Below are 14,085 nucleotides of genomic sequence, written 5' to 3'. Positions count from 1 at the left end.
CTAATAATAAAAAGGAGTTAGCGGACCCACGAGGGGACCACGAGCCAATAGGGTGCGACCAGCCCCCTCGGCGTGCCTTGTTGCCTCGTGGGGCCCTCGTGTGCCTCCTGGACTCCATTTTCTTCCTGGACACGTATTCTAACCTAGGAAAAATAATTTTATATACTCCCGTATGTCTTGACCACCGCAACGCGAGTTTCTCCTATGTTCTTGTTTCAGGCTAGTTTCCTCGCAGATATGGCAATGGGCACCACCCTGAGCTTGTTCCAAGCTTTGGGAACGTTCCCTGGTACCGTATCACCATCACTTTTATCATTACCATCTATCTTAGTTCGATCCTTAGTTATATCGTCATTTAGAGAAATAAAATTTCAGATTTGCTTTGCTTAGAATTTTTGCTTTGAGATATATCTATCCTTGTAACTGTGTGTGAGAGTTATATAATAAAGATTAGTTGAGTTTGTGTGCTTTACTCTCATGCAGCTATCATCCTAGCATTAAAATATAAGCTCATATGCTTGTCCCATGGGGAGTAATGACTTTAAATAGAGAAGGTATAAATGATAAAAGTTGTTGAGAATACACAAACATAGCATTAGTCATTGATACAATCTATGCAAAATGATGATAGAGGAGAGGATATTTACATAAAAATACACTACATTGGGCATCTTTTATGATTGTGACCCCCATCAAATATTATTTAATGATCAAGTGTTCATGTTGGACATGGAAGACAATGTAATGATCATGATAGTTTACATCCACTAGAAGGTCTATGGTCTTGAGTCCCTTAACATGTGGTGCTTGCTTTAGATCTTTTGCTAGCCAAAATTTTCTGCACTAAGTAGAGATACTACTTGTGCATCGATAACCTTGAAATCTAGTTTCTTGCCATGAGAGTCCACGATACCTACCTATAGATAGAGTAAGATCCTTCAAGTAAGATTTCAGTGGTGCATCAATCAATAAAATTTTCTCTTAAATATGTATGATCTTTTATTGCAAGGGAAAATAAGCTTTGTACGATCTTGTGATGGCAAAGAAATAAAAGCGATAGAGTGAATAATAAAGTTTGCTAACATAATGGGCAATATAAAGTGACGCTCCTTTGCATGAAGAGTTTGCACATCCAAAAACTTAAAAGCGCATGACAACCTATGCTCCCCTCTGTGAAGGGGCTATCTCTTATCTTCATGAGTTTACTTCTGTGCAAGAGCCAATAAAAGTTATCCTCTTTCCATCTTATTAACTCTCTAGTTGGCAAGAATCATGTGTTGAGAATAGATCCAGATAAATATACCTAGTTGGATGTATCATGAAACATTATTGTTGATATTATCCTCGAGGGTAATAAGTTGGGTGGCAAAACTATCAAGCCCCCATCTTCCTATGTGTTCCATGGAAACACTAGCTCCAAAAATATGCAATGATTGTCAGCAATCATAGAAGACTAAGTGATAGTTGACTATGTGAACTTGCGACAATGAAAATCTCTTTGATAGACTCTTCTATGGAATATGATGAATTATGATTGTCTCAATAACTAAGAAAATGGTTTGTTGATTGTCAATAGTGATAATGACTTATACTTCAAATATTGTGGATGGATTGTTACTTTCTTATGAGAAGCTATATGATGAAAACTTTGCTTCTATGTCAATATTCATGATGTCCGCATGTCTGTATTCTATTTCTATCGATGCCTCTCTCTCAAATCATGTGGTCGTTATTATCGAGTTAGGTTTTAGCTTGAGGACAAGCGAGGTCTAAGCTTGGCGAGTTGATACGTCCATTATGCATCATGAATTTGTGTTGATATTTATGTTATTATTGTCCATTATTCCTTATTATGATACAATCTTATGCCTTTTCTCTTTAAATGTGCAAGGCAGACCACGAAGAGGGAAACTGACGGAAACTGGAATTCTGGACGTGAAAACCAAGAAAAAGGATGAAAAATCGTTGGGCTCCAAATGACTTGAAATTTCACACCAAACTTTTATGGAATATTTAAGAATTATTGGACCAAAAATATACTAGAGGGGGTCACCTATGGGCCAAGAGCCAACATGGTCCAGCCACCCCCCTGGACGCGCCCTATTGCCTCGTGGTGGCCAAACGATCTCCCGACCCGCCTCTTCTCCTATATGGTGTGTTTGGACCTAGAAAAATCATAAGGATACTTTCGAGATGAAGCGTCGCCGTATCGAGGAATAAACCTGGGCAGAGGCCCTTTTTGTCTCTGGCAGAGAGATTCTGTCGGGGCAATTCCTTTCCGGTAGGGGAAATTGAAGCCATCGTCATCACCAACGCTTCCTCCTTTGTGGGAGAACCAATCTTCATAGACATCTTCACCAGCACCATCTCATCTCCAACCCTAATTCATATCTCGTATTTAATCTTTGTCTCAAAACCTTAGATTGGTATTTGTGGGTTACTAGTAGTGTTGATTACATCTTGTAGTTGATGCTTGTTGGATTACTTAGTGGAAGATATTATATTCAGATCCTTGATCACCATTATTACATCTCTGATTATGAACATGTTGATGAGGTGTGAGTAGTTAATATTGTTCATGAGGACATGGGAGAAGTCTTGTTATAAGTAATCATGTGAAGTTGGTATTCTTTCGATATTTTGATGATGTGTATGTTGTTGCTTCTCTTAGTGGTGTCCTGTGAACATCGACTACACGAGACTTCACCATGTTATGGGCCTAAAGGAAGGGATTTTGGAGTAAAAAGTAGATGATGGTTTTGCGAGAGTGACGGAAGCTTAAACCCAATTTATGCATTGCTTCGTAAGGGGCTGATTTGGATCCACATGTTTCACGCTATGGTTAGATTTATCTTAATTCTTCTTTTGTATATGCAGATGCTTAAAAGAGGGGATAATCATAAGTGCGTTTTTGTTCAAGTAGCAACAACACTCTAGCACCGGTCCACCCACATATCAAATTATCAAAGTAACGAACGCGAATCAACTCAACATGATGAGCATGACTAGACAGTAATTCCCATATATCCTCGGGTGTGTTTGCCTCATATAAGAGAACTTTTAGGCATGTCATTTTCTATAAAAAGGATTGGGATGCCTTGCTACACACTTTCTACTATTGTCAGCTGTCACTTTTTATGAATTATGTTGCTACAAAACTATCTATCGGTGTTACTCATAGCACTTGCAGAAAACACCTTGCTGAAAACTGCTTATCATTTCCTTCTGCTCCTCGTTGGCTTCAACACTCTTAGTTATCGAAAGGACTACGATTGATCCCCTATACTTTTGGGTCATTAGTTACTATATTGACCGGATTTGTTATTCTTGAAATGCGCGAGGATGAACATATGTCAGTTATTCTTGGAAGACCTTCTCTTAATACCTCACGGGTTGCTATTGATTAAACAAAAGCAAGATCACTTTCCATGTCAACAATAATGAGCATATGGTATATTTACCGAAGAAGCAAAACAAAGTGAATGCAACATCCCAAATTTGCAATTTGGAATGTTAATAGGATAATTCTTTTCGAACCATGATTTCTACGCATATTTAAAATTTTAGACTGTATGAATATTAAATGAGAGGGGATAAAAGGACTTTTCGAGAGTATACATTTGAATCTTATTTGGATTTTGGTATTTAAAAACAAATCCAACCCTAAGTATAGTTGGGAGAAGGTAATATGACTCCTTCAAAAGAAATAGAAATGGAAATGTTCACAAAAACATGTTTGGATTTATTCAAATACATTTTCACTCAAGAAATAAAATTATGAGGGAGGATAAAATGACTTCTTCAAAATAGAAGTGAGTTGGAATAGTATTTGAATATTATTTGTAATTTAAAACTTATTTGAGAATTATTTTTAGTACTCAAATTAATTAATTTGAAAGAAGAATTATTTTTGAAAGTCGCATTTTAGCCCAAGAAAAAGTTAATAGTGCTCCATTCACATCTAGGGAAATTATTCGTTTTTTCAAAAAACTATTTGTATTTGTTGTGACCCAAAAATACTCTTTGTAATTTAAATCAAAACTGGTTTTGTTTAAACAATGGCCAGCCGAGGCGCACACCATCGGCCCACATGCACATTCAACCCGTGGACTTTTTCGTTTACTTCACAAACCGATATGTAACGATCTTGAGCGTTCATGTTATGAAGATCCAATGGCTACCGTTGTTTCCCTCATTCCCTCTTGTTTATCTCTCTAACCGGTGGAACCCTATCATCAGTTTCATCCTCAAGCCACGGACAAGAGTCCACCATGGCCATGACTAATTGGTCAATTCAAGTTATCCCGGGACTCTATGCATATGTCCCCCTATCAACGCAAGGCCTTCTATAAATAGCCTCGGCCCCGTGCTTCTTCTTGCTCCAATTCACGACGCCCGAGCCCCTCCCCAACTCTCATCCCCTCCTCAGACTTCCGAGCTCCACTAGAGCTTCACCATGATGCCCCACCTCAGCCCTTCGTCTCCGAGGACCGTCACCGCCATCATCACGCTCGCAATGTCAAGTCGCGCCCCATACTCTCCATAGAGCCCGAGGATAACCGGATACGTTGCCCTCGTCACATCTAACACCGTGGGGGTGGTCTTCTCCAGCATGGACTATATCGCCGCCCGCAGTAAGCCGCCACCCATCTTGTCCGTTAGATCCATTATGTACGGTCTAGATAGGATCTGCCTTTTTTAACTGAATCATTTTCTGTTAAGTAAAGGACAACCTCTCTTTAGACATTGCAGCACCAGCCCTCCAGCCACTCACGTTGCACCGCATGGAACCCTTGCCACATTTGGATGAATTCTAGCGTTTTTTTGCAAAAACAGTGCCATGGCAGCTCTTTTTATGATTATGTTCTGATTTTTCTATTAGCATATCTTTAATTCTATACATCCAAATTAGAAGATTCTTTTTTTTCTACTGGTTCGTATTCATCCCATCTATTATGTGGACCCAACTAAAACTACTTTTGATACTTTAAAATTAAATTTCATCAGTTCTATGTTTAAACTTGTTTAGGTCATAACTTTTTCTTCATAACACCAATTTAGTTGACTCTTTTGCTAATTAACTCAGACTCTTTGCAAATACTTTTTATTGAACTAAAGATTTTATAAATTTTCTTCTATTAAAAATATGTTTTGTCCGGTCTCTATATTGGATTGTGTTGTAATTTCCACAAGTCTTCCCTTTGTTTTCTTTTTGGGTCCTTGAGTGATTGATAATATTTTGTTATAATTGCTTATGATAGATTGCTCAGAGTGTAATAAGTAAAATTATCAAGAACTATGAGTGCAATGATCTTCAACCCTCATCAAAAAGCAAGTTCACTTGACCATGTTTTACAATACCTATGTTTTACTTGCATTAGTTCCACATGTTGCATGCATGAGTAGGTTATTTAATTCGTTGAGTAGAATCATGAGGTGGGTACATATAACCATATATGCTAGCCTCGTGAACCATTGCTTTAGTTACATGTCTTATGCTATGATTTTATAGACGGGGTGGTATGCTTAAATCATGAAAGATGAGAGAGTTAATAAATAATGGTTCAATCTTAATAACTTCAACAATCTCAATACACCACTTGGTGGAATAGTTGCAAGGAGATGGGCACACTGGAGTAACTAGGGATTCACCCAAGTATATGGAAAGCCACCCAGGATCAAAGAGGTCGATGGATTCTTCAAGACGAGAAGCTTACGTGTGCAGCCACACGTCATAATGGTTTTTCTCTTGGTTGATCTTTGTAGTGGCCCTTACCGTGTAGTCCTACGAACGTAGTGGACGAGATAGCTGGTATGGGCACTACCATTTGGTTAGGGGAATCACTTTGAAAGACCATGTATCAATCTTCCGGTTCTCAAACACCAGCTAGTGCAAGGACTACAAAGGAGGTGATCGATACTTATGTGGAAAACTATGCAAACATCGATAGAGTGTCAAACTAATCAATTAGTCATGTCCCCGTTTACATGCAACATGAGCATTTGGAGTTGGATTATTGAGATATCTCATCATTGTTACTTCTAAATGAATTGGGTGATATGTCTCCAACGTATCTATAATTTTTTTTATTGTTCTATGCTATTATGTTACCATTCTTGGATACTTTATATGCATTTATATGTTGTTTTATATCATTTTTGGGAGCTAAACTATTAACCCAGTGCCTAGCGGTAGTTGTTGTTTTCTGCATTGTTTTTTGATTTTCAGGAAATCAGTACCAAACGATGTCCAACTGCTACAAAACTTTTTGACAATTTTATCTCGACAAAAATAAGACCTAAAAGCTTTAGAGGGAGCCATATGCTACATGATGCAATGCCAAGCCAACAGGGCATGCCGTGGTGGATGGGTACCACCCCCTTGCACCTCCTGAAATAACTTCGCCTCTATAACTTCTATAAATCGGGAAAACACCAAAGATCCACCCGAAATACTACCACCGGTGCAAGCTTTTGTTTCACCGTGATACCATCTACAGCCCTGTTCCGATACTCTTCCGGAGGGTGGATCGATTATGGAGGGACTCTACATCAACCTTGTTGCTCCCATGGTGATGTGTAAGTAATCTATCACAGACCTACTGGTTCGTAGCTACTACCTAGATGGCTATCCCTCCATATAAATATATTGCTTCATACATATTTCACCGCGGTTCCCGTGGTCATCTACTCGATGTAATGTTCTTGGTGTTGTGTTTGTTGGGATCCAATGAATTGTGGGTTTTTGATTTGATTATTCATGAAAATGTATTGAGTATTTTTTGGTTTCTCATAGGCCTGATTATGATAGCTTCATATTTCTCTCCGATCTATCAGTTTGGTTTGACCAACTAGACTGATTTATCTTCAGTGGGAGTGATGCGTTGTGATGGGTTCAATCTTGTGGTGCTCAATCCCAATGGCAGAAGGGGACATGACACGTATTTGTATTGTTGCCATTAAGGAAAAAAAGATGGGTTTTATTCATAGTGCTTGAGTTTACTTTGTCTACATCATGTCATCTTGCTTCAAGCATTACTCTGTTTCATACTTAATACTATAGATGCATGCTAGATAGCGGTCGACGAGTAGAGTAATAGTAGTACATGTAGGCACGAGTCGACCTACTTGCTTATGGATGTGATGCATGTTAATATGATCATTGCCATGAATAAATATTTCATAACTATGAGTTTTTCTATCAACTGCCCAACACTAATTTGTCTACCCAGTATATGCTTTCTTCGAGAGAGAAGTCTCTAACAAAAAGCCAAAAACTATGGCCTCGGGGTCTTGACAAACTATATTATTAAAAACTTAAAAATATAGCTACCATTTATATCCTATTATCATATTTTATATTTATATTATCTATCTATCACTACTTAATCCTTGCAAGTAACGAGTTCAAGGGGCTTGACAACCCTCTTGCCTGTGTTGGGTGCAAGTGTTTGCTCTTTTGTATCTAGGTGCTGACGACGAGAATTTTGTGGTTCTCCAATTGGTTCGATAGCCTTAGTTCTCATTGAGGGAACCACTTATCTCTATTGTGTTGTATCTCCTATCCTCTTCGGAAACAAATCCAATGCAGTTTACAAGTATCAGTAAGAATTTCTCGCGTCGTTACCGAGGAGATATCATCAAATTCTTATCGGGTTCCTTAATACAAATAATCATTCACTTTTTCTACTTTTTTTCCTTTATCTTTGCTTGCCTAAAAATATCAAAACCACAAAAATATTGATCTTTGTTGGTTTAGTTGTTTGCTTGCTTTACTCTCGAGTTTACTTGTGTTGCTTGTTTGAAGTTGCTATCATCTCCGAGTTTTTCATTGAAAGAACTGAGGATGGAAAAACAAATAAATAGGAAATTCCCAAATATTTAGTTGTAAATGTTTTTGTTGTGGGAAAGGGGAATATCATAGGGAAAAATATTATCCAAGAGTTCTTTAATTGTACGTGTACTTTGGTTGGCGATGACATGCTTATTCTTAAAAACCTCATAGTTATGCCGACGCAATTTCAATGCGTGTTCTTAAACTTGAAAGAAGATTCACACATCCCACTTTGCAAAGGATTTTCTATTAATTACCCGTTATAAACAACCCTAAGGCTAAGAAAATAGCCACTCTTGTCCTTATGAATGAATTTGATTATATAGTGCGATTGGCTGGAGAGATCTTTGATTTCTATAATATGAGTCATGAGCATCCCGTGATAGATAAAATTTTATATAATGAAGATTATATGATGAGTTATGTGTATTTTCATAATCATACTTTTGATGAAAATACTAAGAAGGAAGTTCCTCCTTTACATATTATCCAACAAGTTTTCAATGGTATTAATCAACAATATTCTTGGATAGTGAAAGAGAATCAAGAAGGGTTCAAAGAAAGTAGCATAGAGAATGCTAAGATCTTAGTAAATGATGTGTTCCCCATTGTCTTTAAAAATATCCCCACAGAAAACACATCTCAAGATGCAGAAACTAAGAATTACAACACTTGATATTATGCATTATGCCTAGCTAGGGGCGTAAAATGATATCGCTCGTTGGGAGGCAACCCAATAGTTATATTAATTTTTGTATTCTACTCTGTGTTCACAAGATTATTTCTACTGTGATGATTGTGTTTTACATTTTAATTAGTGTTTGTGACAAGTAAAGCCTTTGGGATGTTTTGGATGATAGTAGATTTGATTATGTGCAAAAACCAAAACTTCTACGTCCAGTGTAGTATTTCTATGACTTTACTAGAATGTCTTCTTAATCTGAATTGTTTACAAAACATTGATATACAAATTTCCCACGTTGTCCTAATCTTTTCGATTTTTTGGAGTTATAGAAGTATGGTTTTGGTGTTGATCATTTAGACATTTCTGTTTTAGACACATTCTCTTTTCGCTTGCATAGTTTGCTTGCTTTGATGATGCTATGGATTATATCTCGGGGTATAAGTCATGGAGAAATTAGAATACAGTACCTTATGCAATAATTAAACATGAATCAGTTTATAACAGTACCTGAACTTTATGATTTGCCTATTATACTAACGGATCTCAAGAGGTTTTTATTGAGTTTTGTGTGCTAAAATTTTCAAGTTTTGGGTGTGCTCATGATGGATGAAGGAATAAGAAGAGGCAAGACCCTAAGTTTGGGTATTCCGAAGGTACCCCAGGATAATATCCAAGGAAGAATCAAGTGTCTTATCTTGAGGATGGCCCAGAAGGCATTCCCTGTTTTGTCTCCATTCCATCGTCATTTCAGTTGGAGCTATATTTTTATTCCTCACATGATATGTGTTTTGCTTGGAGGCGTCGAGTATTATAGCTTGATTTAGTTTTAGTTTTCCACAATCAATTTTTTGGACCCACCTATTTTAGAGAGACGCAAGTTCATCATGATTTGTTAGAATACTCGATGTGCTTCACTTATATCTTTCGAGCTAAGTAGTTGGCCTAGTGCTTCGCTTATATCTTTTAGAGCACGATGGCGTGTAGATTTTATAAAAATAATTGCACTCTTGTTCTTCTTTATATTTGTTTGAGAGTATAATAGGGAGCAACAGTAATTTGAATGGGTTATAGTACAAGTCCAAAAATGATAGGTATTCAAGGAGGACATAATAAAAACTTCCATGTAGCACATCACAGAGAAATTGTGGGTTAATGATATTGATGTGATAATATGAAAGGGCGTGACTACATGGTTGATGGTTAGTAGAAATTTATATAATTATAGGGTGTTACTTGTCATTCATCTAAATATTGGTTTTGGCATGGTGATCATGTGTGACCATTCTTATTCCTCATTGAAATCTTAGTGTTGTCAAGGTCGAGGGCGCGTGATGCTTAACTCCTACTAACTTCCTCCCTAAGGGCATGTCGTAGTACTTTGCTTTGAGAGAGCTAATAAGTCTTTGCAATAAGTAATGTGAGTTCTTCATGACTAATGTGAATCCATGAATGTCCGCACACTCAGCTTTCCATATTTGCTAGCCTCTTTAATTTAAATTTGTGTTCAGTTCTTAGCTTGAGCTCTTTCCTAGATACGGAATTTCAATCTCTTTGCTCGGAGCTTCATTTTTGAAATAGTTCAAAGAAACTGCTCCTTGGTATGTGAATCTTCCGTGTGTCCAATTATTTTTTGTTCTAATAGTTTATATTTATCATATTTTCTACTATAAAATGAGCTTGAATGTTGAATTCTTTTGGTTCTAAGTAGTTTTAATGCTTGATATAGCCTCTAGACATCTGTTGGGGAACGTTGCATGGGGAACAAAAAACAATTACGCACACGAAGACCTATCATGGTGATGTTCATCTACAAAAGGATACTAGATCCACATACCCTTGTAGATCCCTAAGCGGGAAGAGTTAAGAAACGTGGTTGATATAGTGGTGCAGCTTCGTGATTCAAATCACCGTCGCCCCACGATCCGTTCCGATCTAGCGCCGAACGGACGGCACCTCCACGTTCAGCACACGTACAGCTCGATGACGATCTCGGCCTTCTTGATCTAGCAAGAGAGACGGAGAATTAGATGAGTTCTCCGGCAGCGTGACGGCGCGCCGGTGTTGGTGATGATCTATTCCTGCAGGGCTCCGCCCGAGCTCCGCAGAAATCTAATCTAGAGGAAGAACTATGAGGTGTAGGTTTGAGTTGCACGTAGCAAAGTTGTGTCTCAAATAGCCCTAAACCTCAAGTATATATAGGAGGAGCTAAGGGGTGGGGCAAGCCCTTAGGGCGCTGGACAAAGAGGCCCTCCTTGGGTCGGCCGAAGTGGGAGGGAGGAGTCCTTCTCCAATCCCACTTGGATTAGGACTCCTTCCTTATTTTCCCACCTCTTTTGGATTTTCCACTTTTTCTTCATGGGATTTCCTTGGATGACTTTGTAAGCCCATTATAACTTATTGTACATCCAATAAAACCACATGGTCCCCTTGGGGCGTGGTGGGCCCACCCAGTGGGCCCCTGGAACCCATTCGTCACTCCCGGTACACTACCGGAAATGCCCGAAAACTTTCCGGAATCCAAACACCAACTTCCTATATATCAATCTTCGTTTCCGGACCATTCCGGAAACCCTCGTGACGTCTGTTATCTCATCCGGGACTCTGAACAACCTTCGATCACCAACACATATAACTCAACTATACTAAAACACCATCGAACCTTAAGTGTGCACACCCTGTAGGTTCGAGAACTATGTAGACATGACCCGATACACTCCTTGGTCAATATCCAATAGTGGGACCTGGATGTCCATATTGGATCCTACATATTCTATTAAGATCTTATCGGTTGAACCTCTGTGCCAAGGATTCATATAATCCCGTATAACATTCCCTTTGTCCTTCGGTATGTTACTTGCCCGAGATTTGATCGTCGATATCCCTATACCTATTTCAATGTCGTTACCGGCAAGTCTATTTACTCGTTCCGTAATACAAGATCACGTGACTCACACTTGAGTCACATTGCTTGCAAGGCTTGTATGTTATGTTGTATTACCGAGTGGGCCCCGACATACCTCTCCGTCACACGGAGTGACAAATCCCAGTTTTGGTCCATGCTAACTCAACGGACACCTTCGGAGATACGTGTAGAGCACCTTTATAGTCACCCAGTAACATTGTGATGTTTGATACACACAAGGTATTCCTCTAGTGTTAGTGAGTTACAGGATCTCATGGTCATAGGAATGAATACTTGACATGCAGAAAAACAATAGCAACAACATGACACGATCACACGCTACGTTCATAGTTTGGGTCTAGTCCATCACATGATTCTACTAATGATGTGATCCCGTTATCTAGCGACAACACTTGTCTATGGTCAGGAAACCTTGACTATCTTTGATCAACGAGCTAGTCAACTATAGGCTTACTAGGGACGGTGTTTTGTCTATGTATCCACACATGTATTTGTGTTTCCAATCAATACAATTATAGCATGGATAATAAACGATTATCATGAACAAAGAAATATAATAATAACTAATTTATTATTGCCTCCAGGGCATATTTCCAACAGTCTCCCACTTGCACTAGAGTCAATAATCTAGTTCACATCACTATGTGATTTTAACGAATCCAACACCCATAGAGTTCTGGTGTTTGATCAAGTCTTGCTTGTGAGAGAGGTTTCTAGTCAACGGTTCTGAACCTTTCAGATCCGTGTGTGCTTTACAAATATTTATGTCATCCTATAGATGCTGCTACTACGTTCTATTTGGAAATATTCCAAATGACCACTCTACTATACGAATCCGGTTTACTACTCAGAGTTATTCGGATTAGTGTCAAACCTTGCATCGATGTAACCCTTTACGACGAACTATTTAATCACCTCCATAATCGAGAAAATTCCTTAGTCCATTTCTTACTAAGGATAAATTTGACCGTTGTTTAGTGATTCAATCCTGGATCACTCTTTGTACCCCTTGACAGACTCATGGCAAGGCACACATCAGGTGCGGTACACAGCTTGGCATACTTTAGAGCCTACGGCTAAGGCATAGGGGACGACCTTCGTCCTTTCTCTTTCTTCTGCTGTGGTCGGGCTTTTGAGTCTTACTCAAATTCACACCTTACAACACAACCAAGAACTCCTTCTTTGCTGATCTATTTTGAACTCCTTCAAATACTCGTCAAGGCATGCATTTCGTTGAAAGTTCTATTAAGCGTTTTGATCTATCTCTATAGATTTTGACACTTAATGTTCAAGTAGCTCTATCCAGGTTTTCCTTTGAAAAACCCCCTTCAAACAACCCTTTATGCTTTACAGAAATTCTACATTACTTATGATCAACAATATGTCAACCACATACACTTATCAGAAATTCTATAGTGCTCCCACTCACTTCTTTGGAAATACAAGTTTCTCACAAACCTTGTATAAACTCAAAAGCTTTTATCATCTCACCAAAGTGTATATTCCAACTCTGAGATGCTTGCACCAGTCCATAGAAGGATCGCTAGAGCTTGCATACTTGTTAGCATTCTTAGGATCGACAAAACCTTCTAGTTGTATCACATACAACCTTTCCTCAAGGAAACCGTCGAGGAAACAATGTTTTGAAATCCTATGTGCAATATTTCATAAATAATGCAGGAAATGCTAACATAATTCCAACAGACTTTTAGCATCGCTACGAGTGAGAAAGTCTCATTATAGTCAACTCTTTGAACTTGTCAGAAACATCTTTCTGATAAGTCGAGCTTTTCTTAATGGTGACTTTTCACCATCATCGTGTGTCTTCCCTTTAAAGATCCATCTTTACTTAATAGTCCTACGACCATCAAGTAGTTCTTGCAAAGTCTACACTTTGTTTTCATTCATGGATCTTCTCTCGGATTTCATTGCCTCCAGCCATTTGTCGGAATTCAGGCCCACCATCGCTTCTCCATAGCTCGTAGGTTCATTGTTTTTCAACAACATGGCCTCCAAGATAGGGTTACCGTACCACTCTGTACTAGTACGCGACCTTGTCGACCTACGAGGTTTGTAGTAACTTGATCCAAAGCTCAATGATCACCATCATCAATTTCCACTTCAATTGGTGTAGGCGTCACAGGAACATCTTCCTGCGCCGTGCTACACATTGGTTGAAGTGACGGTTCACTAACCTCATCAAGTTCCACCACCCTCCCACTCAATTATTTCAAGAGAAACCTTCCCTCAAGAAACGACCCGTTTTTAGAAACAAACACTTCACTTTCGGATCTGAGATAGGTGATGTACCCAACTATTTTGGATATCCTATGAAGATGCATTTATCCTCTTTGGGTTCGAGCTTATGAGAATGAAACTTTTTCACATAAGTGTCGCAATCCCAAACTTTCAAGAAACGACACCTCAGGTTTCTCCAAACCATAGTTCATACTGTGTCATCTCAATGGAAATATGAGGTGCCCTATTTAACGTGAATGTTGTTGTCTCTAATGCATAACCCATAAACGATAGTGGTAATTTTGATAAGAGACATCATAGTATGCACCATATCAAACAGGGCGCGGCTATGACGTTCGGACACACCATCACACTATGGTGTTCTAGATGGCATGAATTGCGAAG

Source organism: Hordeum vulgare, chromosome 6H, assembly GCF_904849725.1.
Source record: "Hordeum vulgare subsp. vulgare chromosome 6H, MorexV3_pseudomolecules_assembly, whole genome shotgun sequence".
NCBI lineage: Eukaryota > Viridiplantae > Streptophyta > Magnoliopsida > Poales > Poaceae > Hordeum > Hordeum vulgare.
Note: the sequence above shows the minus strand (reverse complement) of the source record.